Source organism: Ahaetulla prasina, chromosome 2 (genome assembly GCF_028640845.1).
Source record: "Ahaetulla prasina isolate Xishuangbanna chromosome 2, ASM2864084v1, whole genome shotgun sequence".
Classification (NCBI taxonomy): Eukaryota; Metazoa; Chordata; class Lepidosauria; order Squamata; family Colubridae; genus Ahaetulla; species Ahaetulla prasina.
In genome coordinates, this window is record NC_080540.1 from 231,491,647 (window position 1) to 231,513,759 (window position 22,113).

A 22,113-nucleotide genomic window follows, 5' to 3' on the forward strand; every position below is an offset into this window, starting at 1 on the left:
GTGTAGTCTTACTAAGGCTTTATAGAGAAGCATTAGTACCTCACTTGATCTTGATTGTATCCCTCGGTTAATGCAATTTAGGGTTGCATTAGCTTTTTTGGCTGCTGCCACACACTGTTGGCTCATATTTAATTGGTTGTCCACTAAGACCCCAAGATCCCTCTCACAGTTACTGCTATGGTACTAAGCCTGGTTTCACTTTTGGTGAAACCAAATATGTGTGTACTTTTGGTTTTCCTTGCCTAAGTGTAAGACTTTACTTTTCTCTACATTGAATTTAATTTTGTTAAATAAGGCCCAGTGTTCAAGTCTGTCAAGATCCATTTGGGATCTTGAGCCTATCTTCTAGGGTGTTTTTTTTTTTTAAATTTGCATTTATATCCCTTCTCCAAAGACTCAGGGCGGCTTACACTATGTTGGCTATTCCTGCCAGTTTAGTATCATCCGCAAATTTGGTAAGTTCCCCTTCTTGCTGAATTGCTGAAGGTGGTTTCAAGAATTATCCAATTGTAGCATGGGTGGCAAGCGGTTTAGGTTGCAGGGCCAAATTGCTATTAGACTGCTTTGAAGGGATTGGAGTAGATACAGAAACAGTTCCTTAGGAAAATGCCCCTTCTATATGCTTTTGTGAGTGCAGCTAGACAGAGATGATCTCCCTTTCATTTTCAGTTTTCAGACTTTTCCATTTAGCCCACCTCTTGTTACCTGAATATTCTGGTTACACTCCCCAGCATTTAAAGGAATCTTGCACGGTACGTATTCATAAAGCAAATCAGTCGTTTCATGCTTACTGATATATTCTGTTTTATGACTTAGAAAAAAATCAGCTCCAGGAATTAAGAAGGTCTCAGTGCGATACAACTGATAATAACAAGACTGGATTATGCAGTGCTTATCTTCTTCTGGTTTCATTACATTGCATGCTAAGGGCATGAATAAGACAATTTCCCTATGGTGCTCTCTGTGGCCTTTTATTTCCGAATTCTATTGTGTCTAAGTTCCATCTAATTTTAGCACCATATAATGTTGAAAATCCTTGAAGTGGAAATTCACCTGATTCGGTCCAGATGGGTAAAAAAGCATCAGGAAAGTAGGATATGGAAACCTTGACAAAAGGTAAAGAAGAATTTGGGTATGCTGAATAGAAGACTCTGCAGGGGGGATTTCTAATTTAATTGTTTTATACGCATCTGCTATTTTGCATTCCCAGCAGGCTGCATGGGAGACAGACAGGCAGGCAGGCAGACAGACATGGTATGAGGTGGAGTAGGGGCAGAGCAACACATGATACTCTAACAGGATAACTTTAATAATCTAATGGGATAACTTTAAAGATAAAAAAGGATAATTTTAATTCTAATATTTTAAGTTTCTAATATTTTAAGTTTCTAATATTTTAAGGTGTTTTAATCCTTATAACTTTCTAATTGTTTTATGGAACTGGAACAGTGAGATGGGTGGCACATAAAGTTAATAAATAAACAAGTAAATAAAAACATACTGCTATTTATGACCTTTTAAGCTACCTGGAGTAGCTTAAGAGTAAGGTAGGAGGCATATAAATTGAATTTTAAAAAAACATAACCTGGGAAAAGGTACTGCTGCTGTTAAATTCGGGCAATAACGAGGCAGGAGACCAGGATAGTGACAACAGCTCTTTACTATATGGTGAACCCAGCAACCAGTGCCCGGGAAAACCTCTCCTTATATACAGTTTAGCCGGTGGCTTCAACCAATCAGCAACGTGCTTTTTTCCCGCCAAAACTTTTAAAGATACATTACACTCCTTCCCTCCCAGAAAACACTTTACCAATATTTACATAATATTTACATCTTATTTTTCGACGTAATCACGCAAGTAGACTGGGCGTCTCCTGACTCTTTCAGACCTGCGCAATTCATTCTCTGGGAGTGAGTCGAGCTGACCGGAGGGACTGTTTGTTCCTCTCAGCTCCTCCTCTAGGCCATCCGGCCCTGGATTATTTGCAGAGTCTTCCCTGCTGTCTTCGGGATGAACCAGTTGGCGTCGCTGGACCTCCCGGCACTCAGATAAGTCCTGCGTTAGCCCCGGGTTTGAGTCAGCTGTGGATTCCAACATTGAATAGTCAGGGCATGTTTCGTCTGATTCTGTATTACCTGTTATGCGTTTTCTTATCTGGTCTATGTGGCGCTTCCATACCCGGCCATCCTCCAACTCTATTAGATATGACTTTGGTCCTGTTATTTCTAGGATTGTTCCTGCTAACCAGGTTGGGCCCTCGCTGTAGTTGTGTGCCCACACTAGGTCGCCTGTTGCCATCCCTCTTGTTTTACCGTGTGCCCCTTTGTAACCGTCTGGTGTGTAGTTTGGGTTTAAACGGTCTAGTGGGCACCTAAGCTTCCGACCCATTAATAGCTCGGCCGGGCTGCGGCCAGTTGTGACACAGGGGGTTCTGTGTTGGACTGCTAAATATGTATCAATTTTTGTTTGCCAATCGCCTGGCCTGATTCTGGACAATGCTTGCTTTAGCCTCCGAGCCATCCGTTCTGCAAGGCCGTTCGTCGCAGGGTGGAAAGGCGCCGAGAGGACATGTCGGATGCCCTCCTCTGCCAAGTACCCCTCAAACTGGGTTGCCGTGAATTGCGGGCCGTTATCCGAGACTAACGTATCGGGCAACCCGTGGGTTACAAATAGGTGCCGTAGGACTGAAATCACGGCCTCGGCTGTCATGGATTTCATGAGAATGATTTCCAGCCATTTGGAGTAGGCATCGACTACTACCAGAAAGGTTTGGCCGTGGAAGGGGCCGGCAAAATCGATATGGATCCTAGACCAGGGGCCCTGGGGTCTCTCCCATTCCCGAATTGGGGCCGTTGGGGGTAGCGGTCTGGACTCCTGGCAGGCCTGGCATTTCCCTACCCTTTCAGCAATTTCCGAGTCCATTAAGGGCCACCACACATAGCTTCTCGCTAGACCCTTCATTCTCACGATCCCTGGGTGGCCTTCGTGAAGGAGATCCAATACCTTTTTTCTCAATTTCTCCGGGATCACCACTCGATCCCCCCATAGCAGGCACCCCCCTTGAGCCGAGAGTTCCCCACGTTTTTTTACAAACTCTTTAAACCGCTCGCCCGGCGCAGCGGGCCAACCTCTTTGTACCCAACCAATCACAGTTCTTATTGTAATGTCCTTATATGAAGCCCGAGCCACCTCTTTGGATGTGACTGGGCCAGAGTCCAAAGAGTCAATTAGCAGAACTGGTATCCCCGGAGTGGGGTCTTCGATAGTCTCTGGTAACGGGCATCTGCTCAGGGCGTCTGCATTCCCTAATTCCTTTCCTGGCCGGTGTAGTAATTTGTAGGAATACGCTGCCAGGAAGATAGTCCATCGGGTCAGTCTGGGCGAAAGTGCCACGGGCGTTGGGCGGTCGCCTGCCAACAGACCTAGCAATGGTCTATGGTCCGTGATGATTTCAAAATCACGACCAAATACATATTCATGGAATTTCTTTACTCCTGAAACTATAGCCAAGGCTTCCTTATCAAGCTGGCTATAATTCCTTTCAGTTGATGACATGGTTCGGAGTAGTATGCAATAGGGGCTTCTGTGCCATTTGGTAACCTGTGGCTGAGCACAGCCCCACCCCATAGGGAGATGCATCGCAGCTTAACACTAATGGCAGCGTGCCATTGTATTGGATAAGGAGGCTATCACTCGTTAGGAGATTCTTTACCCTTCGAATGCCCTAGCTTCCGCCTTTCCCCAAGACCATGCAGCCGTCTTTGCTAGTAATTTATGCAGCGGCTCGGCTACTGTTGCCTTATTCCTTAAGAATACTGCGTAGAAGTTGACCAGACCTAAGAATGCCTGTAACTCCGTTTTGTTCTTTGGAACCGGGGCCTTCCTGATGGCCCGTACCTTGCTCTCAGTGGGGTGAATCCCTTCCCTGTCTATCCGGTAGCCCAGGAATTCCACAGACTCAACCCCGATCTGGCATTTGTTCAGTTTTACCGTGAGACCGGCAGACCGGAAAATGCCCAAAACTTTTCGCAGCCTTACCCCTAATTCCTCTAGATTTTCAGCGGATACCAGTACATCGTCAAAGTATGGTACCACCCCTGGTAGGCCCTGCAACAGCCGCTCCATTAGGTTCTGAAATAACCCTGGAGCCACACTAACCCCAAACTGTAACCGGGTACACTTAAAAGCCCCTCTGTGTGTCACAATTGTCTGCGCTTCGGCTGTGCTGCTATCTACGGGCAGCTGTTGATAGGCTTGGGCCAAGTCTAGCTTGGCAAAAACTTGCCCTTGCCCCATTGAGTGCAGTAAGTGCTGTACCACCGGAACGGGGTAAGCACTCTTTTGCAACGCTTTGTTAAGCGTTGCCTTGTAGTCAGCGCAAATCCGGACCGACCCGTCCGGTTTGACTGGGGTGACTATAGGGGTCTCCCACTTAGCATGGTCAACTGGCACTAGAATTCCCTGGTTTACTAGCTTGTCCAGTTCCCGGTCAATCCTGGGCTTAAGGGCGAACGGGACCCTTCTAGCCTTTAGACGGATAGGGGCAACTTGGGGGTCTAGGTTAAACGAGTTAGGGGTCCCCGTGTACTTGCCCAGGCAGTCTCTGAAAACGTCCCCAAATTCTTTCACGAGTGCGTCTTTGAGGTTGACTTCGTTTCTGAAGATTCCAGTCACTCCCATGCCCAATGCTCGGAACCAGTCCAGTCCCAACAAGCTTGGCAGGGTCCCATCGACGATGGTGATGGGCAGAGTTTTCTTGTACTTTCCATATTCGACGTGGACGGACGTTACCCCTCGGACGGGGATGCGATTCCCTTGGTAGTCTTGTACCTTTAGTTTCTGTGGTTGCAGCTTGCGCTTTGCGATGGCGGGTAAGGCTCTCACGAGAGTGTCCCAGGACATGATCGTGATCGATGAGCCGGTGTCCACCTCCAATCGGCACGGCACCCCCTCAATCTTTGCCTTTGTAAAGATTTTTTTCTCTATGCGAGTTGATGCATGACCCACTCTCACGACAGTCTGATTTAACTTCGCGCCTTTTTTAAACTGGCCACTCGCGGGCCGCTTTGCCGTTCCCGCGCTCTGATTGGCCGGTTTGAATTTTTGGCGGGAAGGTTGGGGAGCTCGACAGACCTGTGCTAGGTGCCCCTTCCTTTCGCATCGCCGACAAGTTGCATCTTTAAATCTGCATTGTTGTCGTTGGTGTTGCCCTCCGCAACTCGCGCAGTCACCCTGGTCGTCTTTCTCCGGCCTCCCGGTGTGGAAGACTCCTTCCTCTTCCTCACCGTCCGATTCGGCCTGGACCTCTTCATTGTGGACCGGGGTTGATTTCGCACCAGCCGTTGGTGCGACCTGCTTTTGTAGGGTTTCCGCCGCTTGGGTAGACATCTCGTGAGCCCTGGCTTCGTCCAAGGTGTTTGCCAGCGTTAGGTTGCTTTTAGACAGCAGCCGCCTCCGCAAACGGATGTCCCTGACCCCGCGGATGAGTTGCTCCAGCAATGCCTCATCCAAGTCTCGGTACTCGCAATGTTTTGAGGCTTTCCTCAGGGCGGCCATGTATGCGCTGATGGACTCGCCCTCGTGCTGTCTGCGCTCCCCGAATTCGAACCGTTGCACATACTTGGACGGCGTTGGTGCAAAATGGCCCTTCAATAAAGTCTGCAGGGTTTGCCACGGTACCGACTGTACCGGCGTTGGCTCCGCCAAGGATTCTGCGGTGTCGAAAACTTCTGGACCGCAGTGGCTCAGGAAATACGCTCGTTTCCTGTTGTCTGAAACTCCTTGAAGTTCGTTCACCTCGAGGAAACACTCGAAACGAGCCATGTATGACCCCCATTTTTCCTTGGCTGGGTCGAATGGCGCTGGCGGTGTGTAGCCGGACATCGCTGCTTTCCGCCCCTTGTTTGCTGGGTTCGCGTCTTCCTGGTGAGTTCAGCTCTTTTCCTGGCGCTCTTAGCCTCGAGATCCCACCTTCGTCGCCAGTGTTAAATTCGGGCAATAACGAGGCAGGAGACCAGGATAGTGACAACAGCTCTTTACTATATGGTGAACCCAGCAACCAGTGCCCGGGAAAACCTCTCCTTATATACAGTTTAGCCGGTGGCTTCAACCAATCAGCAACGTGCTTTTTTCCCGCCAAAACTTTTAAAGATACATTACAGCTGCTGTAAAATGTTGCAAACAGATGCTATATTTGTCCTCTCAGGTCATTTGCTAGACCAATTTTCGAATACAGCTCATCTGCCTGGAACCCGCACTGTATATCAGACATTAATACAAGTGAGTGAGTTCAGAGATATTTCATGAGAAGAGTAGTCCACTCCTCTGATCACAATAGAATACCTTATGCCATCATAAATCTTGGGATTAGACAATTTAGAACTATGCTGCCTTCCATCTGACCTAAGTGTAGTACACAAAATTATCTGCTACAGTGTCCTATCTGTCAATGACTACTTCAGCTTCAACTGCAATAACACACTAGCACACAATAGATGCAAACTTAACGTAAACCGCTCCAAACTCAATTGCAGAAAATACGACTTCAGCAACAGAGTGGTCAATGCCTGGAATGCACTACCTGACTCTGTGATTACTTCCCCAAACCCCCAAAACTTTAACCTTAGACTTTCTACTGTTGACCTCACCGCATTCTTAAGAGATCTGTAAGGGGGGTATGCATAAGTGCACCTACGTGCCTACCGTCCCTGTCCTAGTGTTCCCATTTATTCATATCCTCATCCTGTATTCATAATCGTGTTTATATTTATATCTGTTACACATATGTTATACATATTTGACAAATAAATAAAATGAAATAAATGAATAAATTTGAGTGGTCTACCATTAAATTAGATTAGATATGGCATGTAAAGCTACATTAACCTTCATGCATGTGAATAGGTGCTAATGATAGGATCTAATTGTATGCATGCAATTTTTAAGTATATTGCAGAAAGATTTCTAATATTCTAATATGTTGGAATGAATGCCAGTTTATGTAGTGGGTAAAGCACCAGGGTAGAAGCCAGGAAAATATGAGTTCTAGTCCTGCCTTAGGCACAAAGCCAGCTAGGTAACTTTGGTCAGTCGCTCTCAGCCATAGGAAACAGTTAACAGCAAATCAATCTTGTCAAGAAAACTACACAATGTACAGTGACTCTCTTTCTTGTCCTCTTCACCTGCCAAGACTAAGATTCCATTAATAATGTGCAGTTATATTGGTTTGTTTTTGCTATTTTGACAAATAGTTAAAATCTCATTGGTCTTAATGATGGTGCATAATCATTGCTCATTAAAAACAGTGTTGGTCCGAATTTTTATAACAGTGAATCCTCCCCAGTATGGATTATCTTATGACTCTGACTTTAGCATTTAAGACTGCTCTAAGTATAGATTAGAGCAATCTAATACATGCATACATGCATTAAATGTATTCTAGAAGACATAGAGCATATTTGATTTGTAATTTTATTTATGTTTGCCTAAAATACTGCAGATGTTAAAGGTTATCACAAAAAGCAAGTTTAATTAGAGTTTTGTCTGATCATAGAAATTAATTGTACCCAGGAGGAGGAGGAGGAGCAGGAGGAAAAGGGGAGGGAAGGGGAGGGGAAAAGGAAGAGGAAGAAGGAGGTGGAGAGGAACAGGAAAGAGTAAGAGTAAAGAGAAGAAGACAAAGAAGATGAAGGAGAAGGAGAAGGAAAAGGAGAAGGAGAAGGAGAAGAAGAGGAGGAGGAAGAGAAGGAGGAGGAGGAGGAGGAGGAGGAGGAGGAGGAGAAGAAGAAGAGGGGGAGGAGGAGGAGAATGAGCTATTTCATGTTTATTACAGAATATGGAGGCAGCAATTAGCTAAGAAAATTTGGATGAGTGAGAAAATACAAAATGCACTTGATTGACTGAGCTACAGGAAAGAATACAGCTGGTCCAGCATTTTCTCATGCTCTGTACGTCAGAACATTTCAAGGAAAAATCTCTACATATATACAGTCAATTCAGTTTTAGCCACGTTGGGAAACATTTTTTTTTTAAAGAAATGCAAAGCTCCTGCAATGCACAGATTCTTTACAACAGCAGTACTTGCTTCATTTAAGCTTTATTACATGCCAACACTCAAATGATGGGGAAATTAATGATATCCAGAAGCCCTACTGCCGAATTCTCCCTCGGTTTAGCCAAGTTATGCTCTTGTCTTTTAAAATGGTAACTTGGCTTAGCTTCTTCTAACTTCGCTGAAATTTAAACATTGCAACATACCATTGTCTGAGATTCTCAAAATGGAGGCCTCCCTGTTTTACATTTCATTTTGAACTTTAACCCCACCTGCTCCGTTGCCTAGCATGTATATCAGCTAATGTCTCAAGGAGCTTTCTTCCATTCTTTTATAGAAGGGAAACTAGTTCTCAGAAATAGAAACTCAGAGACTTGAAACTCAGTCATTTCTTGCTAGTTCACTTTACCTCTCACCTGCGCTTTGAGAAATCCTAATTCCCTGCCTACTAAACTTCGGGAGGTCCACAGTTCTGTTTCCAGAATACTCAAATACATTGGAAGCACATCTGGGTTGCCCTTGGCCTCTCTTTCCCAGACTGCATTTCTATTAGTTTCAGAAGTCAATTCGGCTGTATCCTCCTGCTTTAAATCTCTTCCTGCCCCTTCCTCTTACTTCTCTGACCCCACTTCTCCTAACGGTTCTTTTAATCTTGCTCTCATTTGCCTGCCTTTCCTCAGCTTCCACATCCAAGGGTCCTCTTTGACTTGTGTATTTCTCTCCCTCCTCCCTCCCCACCCCCCCTCTCTCTGGAATAAGCTTCCTCATCCCACTCCCCTTTTCTTCAGTCCTCACCTGCCAACCCCTTCCGGCTAGCCCACTGGCTGTGTTGCTCTGATCATTTTTACAAGACCAACAAAAAGGCAGACCTGAAAACACATTCCTTTCTGGTAACAGTGGCAGCTGGATTGCCTGAACAAACGTCGCTAGTTCTCTTAGTAATAATCAGGTAGAAAGACGTTATCTGTGTCTTGCGGAATTGGGGGGGGGGAACAACAGGAAAGGAAAAAAAGGAGGAACGGAGAAGAAGGAACAGGAAGAAAATGTTCGCTTTTCTTTCTTTGTTGCAATCAGTTGAATAATTTTAAACAGCAGGTGTTGTTATAAATAGATTTCCCTGTGAACTCATTGGATAACCCTAGCCTAACTCCAAAGCCAATGTTATTACTGTTAAGACTGTGGGAGCAAAAGGCAAGCTATGACAAAACTACAAAGGAAAGTTAGAAAGAAAAGTATCGATTCCTTGATTCAGCTATTAATCCAATTTCAATTCCAGTATAAGGAATTATTAAAGACTGAGATATTATCCTAGTATAAAAATCAGTAAAAGGATCATGCACTCTGCAATTGTTTTTTTTTTTTTGGGGTGGTGGTGGTGGTCATTTTACCACATGGTTTATCCAAGGTCATATCTTGACATCACCATATAATGGCTTTGTGAAGTGAACTGGTAATTATAGCTATCCGGCTCGGAGAGACAGACCATGAGAAGATGCTGCTTATCTTAATGGAGATAACCATATCAAACAATGGTTAACCCATTAAGAAGATTGTGCTTAATAATCAGTCAATAACTAGTCAATTTGCTCACAATGAAAACAAAAACAAACATATAGAGAGTATATGACAAGATCTGCAGTACTAACTTATTTTCAGTAAAATGGATATCCCTGTGTTGCCATGATCTTCATGAAGTTCAGAAAAAGGTCCTAAGATATTGAGGTCTCCAAGCGCCAACAATCTTACAGAACTGAAAGACCTCCACCAAGTTTACCTCTTTTATTTTGGTTAAAAAGTGAGCCTGCTAGACAGCAGAAGAGATGGCACATTGGCAGTATCTGTTTTAAAAATTCGGCACCAGGGATTTTAAACACTTGGCATAGAATAAAAATAGAACTAACATATCAGCATAAATACTGCTAGACAGTATTTGAAATTCTGCTTAGTCTACTTCGTATAAGAGCAGTTTATTTTCCAAGGTTTTTATTTTCCTTAAAGAAGATGTGTCAATCTTCTTTTTATGAAGTACACATCGAAAATTGTGTTTAGCAAATGATTTTACGAGAATGACAATGGCAACCTTTATCAACCTTCCTTCCTTCCTTCCTTCCTTCCTTCCTCCCTCCCTCCCTCCCTCCCTCCCTCCCTCCCTCCCTCCCTCCCTCCCTCCACATTTCTGTGGAAAGATTTTTTCCCATAAGAAATGCTACAGGAATGTCTAGATATTAATTCATTCCTACAATTGGAGGAAATATATTAATGTTTAAAATGTCACATTGTGGTTATTGGAGCCATGTTAAAGTGTTAAAGGAGCTGTGTTGGTGCAAAGGTTAGAATGCAGTACTCCAGGCTGACTCTGCCCACTGCCAGGAGTTCGATCCTGACCAGCTCAAGGTTGACTCAGTAAACTGCTTAGAGAGTGCTTCAAAGCGTTAGGGAGCAGTATATAACTCTTAAGTGCTATTGTTATTGTGATTTCTATGAACTTATATTTTGTCATGTTTAAAATGTAGCAATTAGCTAATTTTTTTCATCTTGTTCTCCCTTCTGTTTTGAATATCAGCTAACCAGCACACCAGTTTGAGAATGACTATGATAACCTCGTCTGTTTACAGAATTTGATACCTGAGTATTTATTGTCTCTGGATGGAGACATGCCTTCTACTTACTAATATATTCTAAATTTTTAATATATAGTCTAAATATATATTTATTCTTAATATATATTCTAAATTTTTATTAATTTTATAGGGTTTGATTGTATTTTAAAATGGGGCCAAATTGAATAAGTTTTTTAATGTCTGTTTTTAGTATTGTATGTGTTGTTTCTGTATTTTATCTTGGCTGTAAACCGCCCTGAGTCCTTCGGGAGAAGGGCGGTATACAAATTAAAAAAAAAAAATAATAATAATAATAATAATAATAATAATAATAATAATAATAATAATAATAATTATTATTATTATTATTATTATTATTATTATTATATACTTATATACTTATATGTTGCTTTTAGTCCTTATATTTTTCCACTTCCAAATTTTGAAGAGAGATTTGTTGCTCCCCTGTTATAGACGAAGGTTGATTAATTAATGCCCTCGCATCCTGGACATAAACTGTTTCAACTCCTACCCTCAAAACGACGCTATAGAGCACTGCACACCAGAACAACTAGACACAAGAACAGTTTTTTCCCGAAGGCCATCACTCTGCTAAACAAATAATTCCATCAACACTGTCAAACTATTTACTGAATCTGCACTACTATTAATCGTCTCATAGTTCCCATCACCAATCTCTTTCCACTTATGACTGTATGACTATAACTTGTTGCTGGCAATCCTTATGATTTATATTGATATATTGACCATCAATTGTGTTGTAAATGTTGTACCTTGATGAAAGTATCTTTTCTTTTATGTACACTTCTTTTCTTTTATGTACACTTTTATGTACACTGCATATGCACCAAGACAAATTCCTTGTGTGTCCAATCACACTTGGCCAATAAAAATTCTATTCTATTCTATTCTAATTGCTTAAACACTTTTCATCTCCCTAGTTTGGCATTGGATGATGAGCAGGTTTCTTATCACTTCTTACTTTTCTTGGATTTTAGTGCTGGCAGTTTGGATGAAAATTACATTTTTACTTTTTAAAGTGATTATCCACCATGCATCTGCTAATTGTGTGAATCAAAGTATTAAACTCTAACAGCTCAATATGATTTATCTATTGCATCTAGAATGTCAAGGCTGCATCTTATTGAATTTACTAGTACAATAGATTTGATAGGGTGGGAAGTGAAATCTTTATGTGAGGGGAATTGTATTGGAGATTTAAAGAACAACACACATTCTGTTTTCTTTTTGAAATGAATAAGGAGGGGTCCCATCATGTTCTTTTTGAAATTAATGGAACAGAGAGTGTTTTAGTAAGGATAACATGTTTTTAAACACAGAAGCACCTAAAGTGGCACAGCACTACTCCATACACTGCCTGTCTATTGGTGACAGATGTTTTTCAGAAGAGCTTTATATAAGTTATTTAGAAAGTTCAACATTGTCTACCTTTAAAAAATGCTGAACATTTCATTGTTCAGAATATTGTATTTTGACTTTTTAGTAGATAATACAAGATGACAGTTGTAGCAAACATACTCGTCTTTTCTTTTCTTTTTCTTTTTTGCAAGGAACAAGTAGTTGCCTAACAGTAGTACTAATTCCTTGAATATGATTAGGGAGAACTTCAAGCTTTACAAAGTACCCTAGATCTTCTTTCATTGTAAATTAGGCTCTGAGGGATTATGTGACAGGGGAAGTCAAAGCAGGCTGTCACAGTTCTGCTACAAGTGAGAGGGAGGATTGGGATTTTAATTTCTCAGCAATATCTTGGGTGTATCACTGTTACAAACATTTTGGGAAATTGAAATGAGTTTTGCTAGTCCTCAGCATTGCTGAGAAGTGAGGGGAATAAAAATTAAGGATCCTGATTTCGATCTTTCTCTGACCATTAAAGGTGAGGAATCTTCAGAACTGCTGCCATGCTGCTGAAGAAGGGACTATGTACTTCCTAGGTCCACAAACAAGAAAGAAGGGAGGCCTCTAGCAAGCTAGGAACTTGTGTCTTAAATTGCAGAACTGATTTAAGAACAACTTTAGCTTTGATTTCTTCATTTACATTAGATCCATTAAAACAACAAGAAGTTCTTTACTTAACAGAATAACAGAGTTGGAAGGGACCTTGGAGGTCTTCTAGTCCAACCCCCTGCTTAGATAGGAAACCCTATACCATTTCAGACAAATAGCCATCCAATCTCTTCTTAAAAACCTCCAGTGTTGGAGCATTCACAACTTCTAGAGGCACGTCATTAATTAATTGTTCTAACTGTTAGGAAATTTCTCCATAGTTCTAGGTTGATTCTCTTCTTGATTAATTTCCATCCATTATTTCTTGTCCTGCCTTCAGGTGCTTTGTAAAATGGGTTGACCCCCTCTTCTTTGTGGCAGCCCCTTAGATATTGGAACACTGCTGTCAAGTCACCCTAGTCCTTCTTTTCATTAATCAAACATACTTAATTCATGCAACTCATATGTTTTAGCCCTGTACCTTAATCATATTTGGTGCTCTTCTTTGCACTCTTTCTAGAGTCTTAACATCTTTTTCATTTTGTGGCAACCAAACCTGGATGCAGTATTCCAAGTGTGATCTTATCAAGGCATTCCCTGATGATAGCAAAGAGGAGGGTTTTTTTTTCCTCTTTTAAGCTACCAAAACTTGTTTTCAAGAATAATGAAAAGCTCTGCTTAATTTCCTCTGTTGTAAATCATTCATTTCAAAGAATAGTTTTTTTTAAAAAAAAATGATGGGCTTGATTCTCAGCAGAGAAGTTTTTTTACTGGCAAGCTCTTGCTTTAGCTCAGAGGTGACCAACTTTAGCCACTTTAAGAATTGTGGATTTCAACTCTCATGATGGCTGGGAATTCTGGGAGTTGAAGTCCACAAGTCTTAAAGGGACCAAGGTTTGACACCCCCGCTCTAGTTGATGATTCTACTGATGACCCATTGCTCTAGCTGATGAGAGAAAGCAATATGAATGACAAATTATATTCATCCAGATCCACACAACACAAGCCTAAATGGTAGTTATACGGAGTCTCATTTTCAAGTAAGGTTCTTGTAACTTACAAATTAAAGCAATACGGCTGGAAAAAAATTAATTAAAGGCTATTATAACAGAAAAGAGTATGAGCTGAGAAACTCTGTTTCTCATGCCAGAGATTTTTAAACAAGGGACCGAAAGGCAAAACCTTCAAGGTTGAGAAATTAATAGCCCTGTGGCCATTGGCCATTGGGAGGCAGAGCTGCAGATTTTGGAACAAGCTTATTTGAAAGTTAGGCTTCCTTGGTGTTGTTAGGCAGAAAATGTCTTGTAGCTGTGGCTTCCTAATTATCTCCCATAAATCTATTTATCCAACCTTCTTGACTCTGCTTGGGGAATGCAGAGCAGGGAGAGAGTCTATTGTCTGCACAGAGTTTGAAGTCTTGATGTTGTGGGCCTGATGGGGGATGTTGTTAAAACCAGTTTGAGAGGCTCTAAATCACCTTAAAGCACCTTGTGTCCTCTTTTCACCCTGCAGGCTGGTGAAGCTCCAGAAACAATCCTGGGTGGTGGATAGGGAAAGAGCAGCATAATGGTCCAGAAGTGTCCATGGTTGCCTACTCAATAATTAGGTTATAAAAGTACTTTGCGTAATAGAGCAGCAGGGCTCACAGCAACATGTTAATTAACAAAGCAGCTTGAAGTGGAACAAATATATACAGAAGCTAAAACATTTGGAATTTACTGTATTTATGGGCGAAATGTATTACTAATGTGATTTCTTTGTATCGTTTAGAGGCTATAATCTTATCTTACCAATTTCCCCTGCCTCCTTAATTCAAGCATATGTCCATACTTTTTTTAAAAAAGAAGGAAAATAAAATTTCATGTTCTAAGAACAATGCATACCCTCCTACCAAAGTCATGAGATTTGTATTTATTAAGAACAATGCCCAGTTGTCAGCTTAGACATTTTCCTCTGGTTCTCCTCAAAACATGAATAGATATTAGTATTATTAATAATAATAACAGAGTTGGAAGGGACCTTGGAGGTCTTCTAGTCCATTCCCCTACCAAGGCAGGAAACCCTACACCACTTCAGACAAATGGTTATCCAACATCTTCTTAAAAATTTCCAGTGTTGGAGCATTCACAACTTCTGCAGGCAAGTTGTTCCACTCATTAATTGTTCTGACTGTCAGGAAATTTCTCCTTAGTTCTAAGTTGCTTCTTTCCTTAATCAGTTTTCACTCATTGCTTCTTGTTCTACCCTCAGGTGCTTTGGAGAATAGTTTAACTCCGTCTTCTTTGTGGCAGCCCCTGAGATATTGGAACACTGCTATCATGTCTCCCCTAGTCCTTCTTTTCATTAAACTAGACATACCCAGTTGCTGCAACCGTTCTTCATATGTTTTAGCTTCCAATCCGCTAATCGTCTTTGTTGTTCTTCTTTGCACTCTTTCTAGAGTCTCAACATCTTTTTTACATCATGGCGACCAAAACTGAATGCAATATTCCAAGTGTGGCCTTACCAAGGCATTATAAAATGGTATTAACACTTCACGTCATCTTGATTCTAACCCTCTGTTTATGCAGCCCAGAACTGTGTTGGTTTTTTTGGCAGCTGCTGCATGCTGCTGGCTCATATCTAAATGGTTGTCCACTAGGACTCCAAGATCCCTACTATTGAGCAAGGTACTAATATACGGTACCTTTGCATTTTGTTTTTTGTTTTTTCCTAAATGTAGAACCTTACTTTTTTCATGTTAAATTTCACTTTGTTAGATACCCAATGTTCAAGTCTGCCAAGAACCTTCTGTATCTTGAGCCTATTTTCTGGAGTGTTGGCTATTCCTCCTAGCTTGGTGTCATCTACAAATTTGATGAGTTCCCCATCTATCCCCTTGTCCAAGTCATTGATGAAGATGTTGAAGAGTACTGGGCCTAAAACAGAGTGTGGGGTACTCCACTGCATACTTCCCTCCATGTGGATGTAGTTCTGTTGAGGACTACATGTTGAGTGCGGTTGGTCAGCCAGTTACGAATCCATCTGGTGGTGGTGCTGTCTAAACCACATTTTTCTACTTTATCTAGTAATAGATTATGGTCTACTTTATCAAATGCTTTACTGAAGTCCAAGTAAATTATATCGACAGCATTCCTCGGGTCTACTAATTTTGTCCCTTTGTCAAAGACTGCAATATGATTAGTCTGGCATGATCTGTTTTTGACAAACCCATATAGGCTTTTGGTTATTACTTTGTTTGCGTCTAGGTGTCCAGTGATTCATTGCTTGATTATCTTTTCCAGAATCTTCCCTGGTATTGACTTCTTGCTCTTTGGGAAACATTCAAATTTCCTCTAAGGTTTGGCCACACTCATTCATTTAAACACCAGTGACTTTGGTGTCCTAAAGCAAATCTCCAAAGTGGGCTTGGGGTGTGTAATCAATAGCAAATGCATCCCAAACAGGACCCCTAGGTGTTTTTAGGAATCCGGACCAGATGATGTTTCTTTTACCCACTGGAGAAGCAAAAATGGAGAAGGCACAGGAATAAAAATTAGTACATTGTTATGGGAAGAAAGCTTTTCATTTATCTTCAAGTTTTTCCCCCTCCATTACATTTAGTTTACAATTGAGCCTAATTCTAAGAATCTCCTCCATTTTTTTAATCTCTCCCTCTCACCTTTTTAATAAACACCTTTTGATACTTCTTTGTTTCCCTGAAAATAAGACACTGTCTTATATTTTTTCAACCCCGAAATAAGTGTTTGGCCTTATTTTCGGTGTGGTCTTATTATTTTGGGGCATGTGAAGCAAGACAGGGTTTTTCTTGCCATCTTATCTGATTTCCAGGTCTATTTCCCTAACCCTAACCAGAGGAAATGGTGGGGACCGGCTGCGCATGCATTTTAATATTTTCAGGGAGGGCTTATTTTTGGGGGTGGGAGGCTTATTTTAGCCCATGTGCTCAAAAGCCGGATTGGGCTTATTATCTGGGGAGGTCTTATTTTTGGGAAAACATGGTCGTTGAATAGATTGCATGTTATTGTTGCATTTGTTTTGGTTGAAAATTGCTTAAGTTGTGATTGTGTAGAAGTGATTTGAAAGGACATAAATGAAAGAGGCATCAAGGATCACATGGACAGATGGATATGTGTGGATATAAATGTGCACGGAAGAGTAAGGCAATCTGAATCTGTGATCCTTCACTTAAAAAGTCCCTAACCAAGGACAAAAGAGTAAAATTTTAAAGTTACATTTGATTTTCTGCAGTTGGTATTTATCACTGACACCAGCTCCTCTTTTTATAGGGCACACAGGACAAAGGCCACTGCAAGGGACCTCATAGAAAGGAGCAGTTAAGAGCCAGAATCTATTTTAAGCACAAAGCAAATGTCTAAGGGCAAGATCTTAGAACTCTGAGATGGCAGATAGTGACAAAGTGTTCCAGGGTTCAGCAGGATAACAATAGAAAGATATATTGACTTTTTCCTCCTTTGGCAAGATATTGAACCATACGTGTACCTAGTTAATCATCAGCATGGTAATACCTGTGACCACATAGATACATATTATCAGTGAGGTATGAATTCAGCTTAATTTATTTGAAAAAATAATCTGGCAAACAATATCATGCTTAACTTTTTTTTTTCAATTTCTCATGCAATTTTTGCAGTGTGATAAAAGAATACAAGGTAACTCCCATTATTCCATTGAGAATTCACAAATACCGGATCCAGTTTTGGTCATCCCATTACAAAAAAGAAGTTGAGATTTTGGAAAAAGTGCAGAGAAGAGCAACTAAGATGATTCAGGGCCTGGAATGGTTGCAGGAATTGGATATGGATATTTCTTTAGGATAGCCTAAAGAAAAGAAGGAGTAGGGGTGACATGATTATTGTGTTCCTGTATTTGAGGGGCTACCACAAAGAAGAAGGGGTCAACTTATCTTCCAAAGCACCTGAAAGCAGGAGAAGAAGCAATGGATGGGAATTCATCAAGGAGAGAAGCAACCTGGAATTAAGGAAAAACTTCCTAATAGTGAGGACAATTGAATCAGTGGGACTGTTTGCCTTCAGAATTTGTGGGTGCTTCATTGCTGGAGGTTTCTAAGAAGAGACTGGATAGTTACTTGTCTGAAATATTATAAATGTTCTCCTGCTTGAGCAGGGGGTTAATTTTTGGTGGTTTTATGGATGACAGTGAAGGCAAGCTTTAAAGCTATTTTAATTGTGTAAGTTTCTTTCTCCATGACCTATTTCTGTTGCACCTTATCTCACTGTCTGCCATGCTGGCCAGCTTCTAAGTTACCCTTTCCAATTTGGCAGTCCACTGAAACTAGTGTCTCATTCATCCGGGTCATGGTTGTCCCAAAGGTGCTAAAGGCAACTGGATATTCATCCCACTTCTCATCTAAGAAGCTCCTTTAGCTCCAGGCTTGCCAGCCAGATATTTATTTTATTTATTTATTTATTTATTTATTTATTTATTTATTTATTTATTTATTTATTTGTCGTAACAATATATACAAGCGTTGCATAAAGGGTTATATAATATAAGAACGTATATATGAGGAGAAACGAGGTACTCTAAACATATATATACATAGGGGAAGAAACAATAGGACAGGAACGGTAGGCACGTATGTGCTCTTATGCACGCCCCTTAGAGTCCTCTAAGGAAAGTGGTGAGGTCAACCGTGGACAGTTTTAGAGTAAAGCCTTTGGGGTTATGAGAAGAAACAACAGAGTCAGGTAATGCATTCCAAGCATATACAATTCTGTTACAGAAATCGTGTTTTCTGCAATCTAAACTGGAGCGGTTGACATTGAGTTTAAATCTGTTGGTAGCTCTTGTGATATTGTTATTGAAACTGAAAAAGTCATTGACAGGAAGGACATTACAACGGATGATTTTATATGCTAAACCCAGATCCTGTCGAAGGCGACGAAGTTCCAAGTTTTCTAGACCCAGAAAATATGCCTACTAATATGCCTACTAATTATCAAAAGCATAAAAATTATATGAGTTGTCACTTTTCAGTATGACATCATCCCTGAAACCCCAAAAATACAGATTAAAAAAAAATGTCTTTGACAATTTTACTTTTAAGTTGGATTAAAGGACTGCGTACATTGGTTCTGATAATTTATTTATGTTATTTTATTTTATTTTGTCACAACAGTATATACAATCATCAACATAAAAATAACCCACCATGAGAGAAAAAGTATATATAAGTAAAAGTATAAATAAAAGTATGCATATAATTGCTAAACTCATTTCTCCTGATTAATGTATATATGGTCTAGATTAATTTATTGTGGTGTAACTAGTTCTGGCAATAACAACTGATGATAGTAGCTGAAACTCTGTCCATTTCTGTAAAATGTTATCAATATTTCTATAATCATGATTTCTGCTAAGTATGGTATCTTCTTTTGCCTTTAGCTGAGCTGAATGGAAACCTCTGGGAAGGTCCTACACATTTAAAATCCCAGGTTATAAATTCTAATATATCATTCAGGAAGCTATGATCTAGTATATTCATCATATATAAGACATCTAATAAGAATTAGCGAGAATTTCTAACTATTCTGAAATGTTATCTAGCTTTTTAAAAGAGCAAGTTAAAAGAAATCTCAACTCCAGATGTAGCAAAAATCTACCTGCAAAATAATACATTATAAATTACAAGATTAATTTCCAGATTAAGTGACAGTTAGTCACTTAATCTGACTTTGAAGTTATTTTTGAAATTAATGCACATTCCTATAATCTGAAAGTCCTCTAATGTAAGAGAACGTAATTTTCAGTAGGAAGCATAGCATATATTAGCAACAGTGAACTTAATAGGAATCTTTTATAATGTGTTGATAGAAATAGATTCTGAAAGAGATTTAATAAAGGATTGTATGATAAAATGGGCACACAATATTCAGGAACCAATAATGTTGGAAACATGGGAAAAAATTTGGGTTAGAAATGTTAAATTTACGCAAGCGCAGAATTTAAGGGAAAATTTTTATAAGATGTTTTATAGATGGCATTTAGATCCTAAGAAATTATCATGTATGTATCCAGATATGCAAGCGAAATGTTGGAGATGTAATTGTGATGATGCTACATATTTTCATGTATGGTGGACTTGTAAGAAAATTAAGTCTTTCTGGATAAGAATTTGGTGGATTATGCAGAATGTTCTGAAGAAGAAGATAAAGTTCCTACCACAATTTTTCCTTTTGGGAATAACAACAGACTGTACAGTGATTGAGACTAAATTGATTTTGAACTTAATAACAGCAGCAAGACTGTTGATTGGACAATATTGGAAGAAAAAAGAATTACCCACAATAGAAGAATGGATATTGAAAGTTTCCAATTTGGCTGAGATGGCTAAAATCTCAGCCTTCTTGAAAGACAGTACTCAAGAAAAATATCTAAATGAATGGAAGAATTGGATTGATTATATTCAAAATAGATATCAGATTAAGAAATTTCAGATTGCCTTTGAATGAAGGACGTTGTTTTTGATTTTAATGGAAGAAGTCAGGTTATGTGAGAGAGAAGGATTATAATTGTGTTAGATTTTAAAAATTTAATGTATGATTGTTTGTTTATTGAACTATACCTTGTGTTTGCTCTGGGAAGTCGGGGGTGGGGAGGAGGGTTTTGGAGGGAGGGGGGAAGGAGGGGGAGGGGGGAGGGGAAGGGAAAAATTTAATTGTTGTAAAACTTTTTCAATTAAAAAAAAATAGGAATCTTTGAGAGAGGTGGGTAGTCTAAAAATATGAAATATAAAACAAACAAACCAACAAACAAATATTTATTTAAATTGTAAGAAAGTCAACTCTATATATTTAGTTGGAATATAAAACTTGATGATACTCAACAGAAAAATACCTGGAAGAATAGAAAGTCAATAATTACATTTTGTTTCATCCAATGATGGATCATCTTCCAGAACTGCTGTGCTTTTGTGACATTGGCACCAGATATAAAACAATGATCCAATCAGAATTTTACATTTCCAGTAATTTTCTGAAATCCAATTACTGGAGTAATATATCGGTTTAAAACATCTTACACCAGTTTTGTCTGAGTATATTATTCGTAGTGAATGCTCTATGTTCTTCCATTGATATTCTCATTATTGTATATCAGGTATCAAACTTACATTTGATAATGCATGTAAATGATGCATTCTTTGACTTGTGCAGTTTTTGAAATTTCAGTAGCAATTTAAATACAAACCCCAACGCAAGCTCTGAGATTTGTGCTAAAAGTATTTCTGATCAGTTCTTTGTGTGTCACCTTGTTTTTTGTAGCTGTTTTTGAACTAAACAAAGATATTGAAATCAGTGAGGCATTTCTGATCATACCAAGGAGAAACTCAAGCATATTTGTTTGATTAAACAGTATTAAAGGCTAATTTCTATGGTCTGCATGAATTTACTATCTGTTCAACCATCATTTCTTTCACATGTTAGCCTTCATGAAAATAAACAATAGACAGTAATTCATACTCTGTAGATGTGATAAATCTGGGCTAACTCTTCTTTTACATTTATATTTTGAGTGTATCATTGTCATGCCAGAAGCTTCATGAAACCACTTTTATTATTTTTTTACTGTAACAAAGAGTAGCCACTTTAAGTATGAAAAAGATATCTCCTCTATATGAAGTACTCATCTTAAAGGTTAATTATAGTGCCTTGATACAGAATCTATATTGTAGCATGAATAGGCATCATTTTACAGAATTAAGTACACATTCCAGAATAGGATTTTTAAATGGACAAATAATATTCAGTCCATGTTTTTGGTCCTGATCTTCAGTTCTAAGTTGCCACAAAGAAAAATTCTACCTTGCTTTTTAATTTTGATTCAATGAAACTACAAAAACAATAAACACAGAAACAGAACTTGGACTTAATATAGTACATCGGCCTGCCTTAAATTAACCAGAATGTCAGCCTAGCTAAGAATGTTTGATCTATAGTAACAATTGCTTCAGCATCTTCAGATCATACTGAGCCATGCTGAGAAATTTTAAAATGCCAAAAGTTTCTATCACTGCTTCTCCTTGCCCAGAAGGATTGTGAAAATACCAATCTGCCATCTTCCATGTGCCTCTGTGTCTTACAAGTGTGTAAAAGATAGAGGCAATCTGTTTTACACACTCCTACCTAATGCTAAAAAATTGTTAAGGCTACTGTTGTAGTACCAGAGATGGGCCTTTTAGGGTTGATATTCCTTGATTGGTCATCAGCAATCTACAGTGAGTTTCAGCCAGCTAATTACCTATTGCATTTTTTAAATTAATTAATTAATTAATTGCACATTATCTGGGAACTGTGATCCAGCCTCCCCAACTTCTAAGCAGGTGGGTTTTTTCACTTTGGAAAAAGTGCAGAGAAGAATAACTGAGACGAATAAGGGCCTGGAATGGTTTC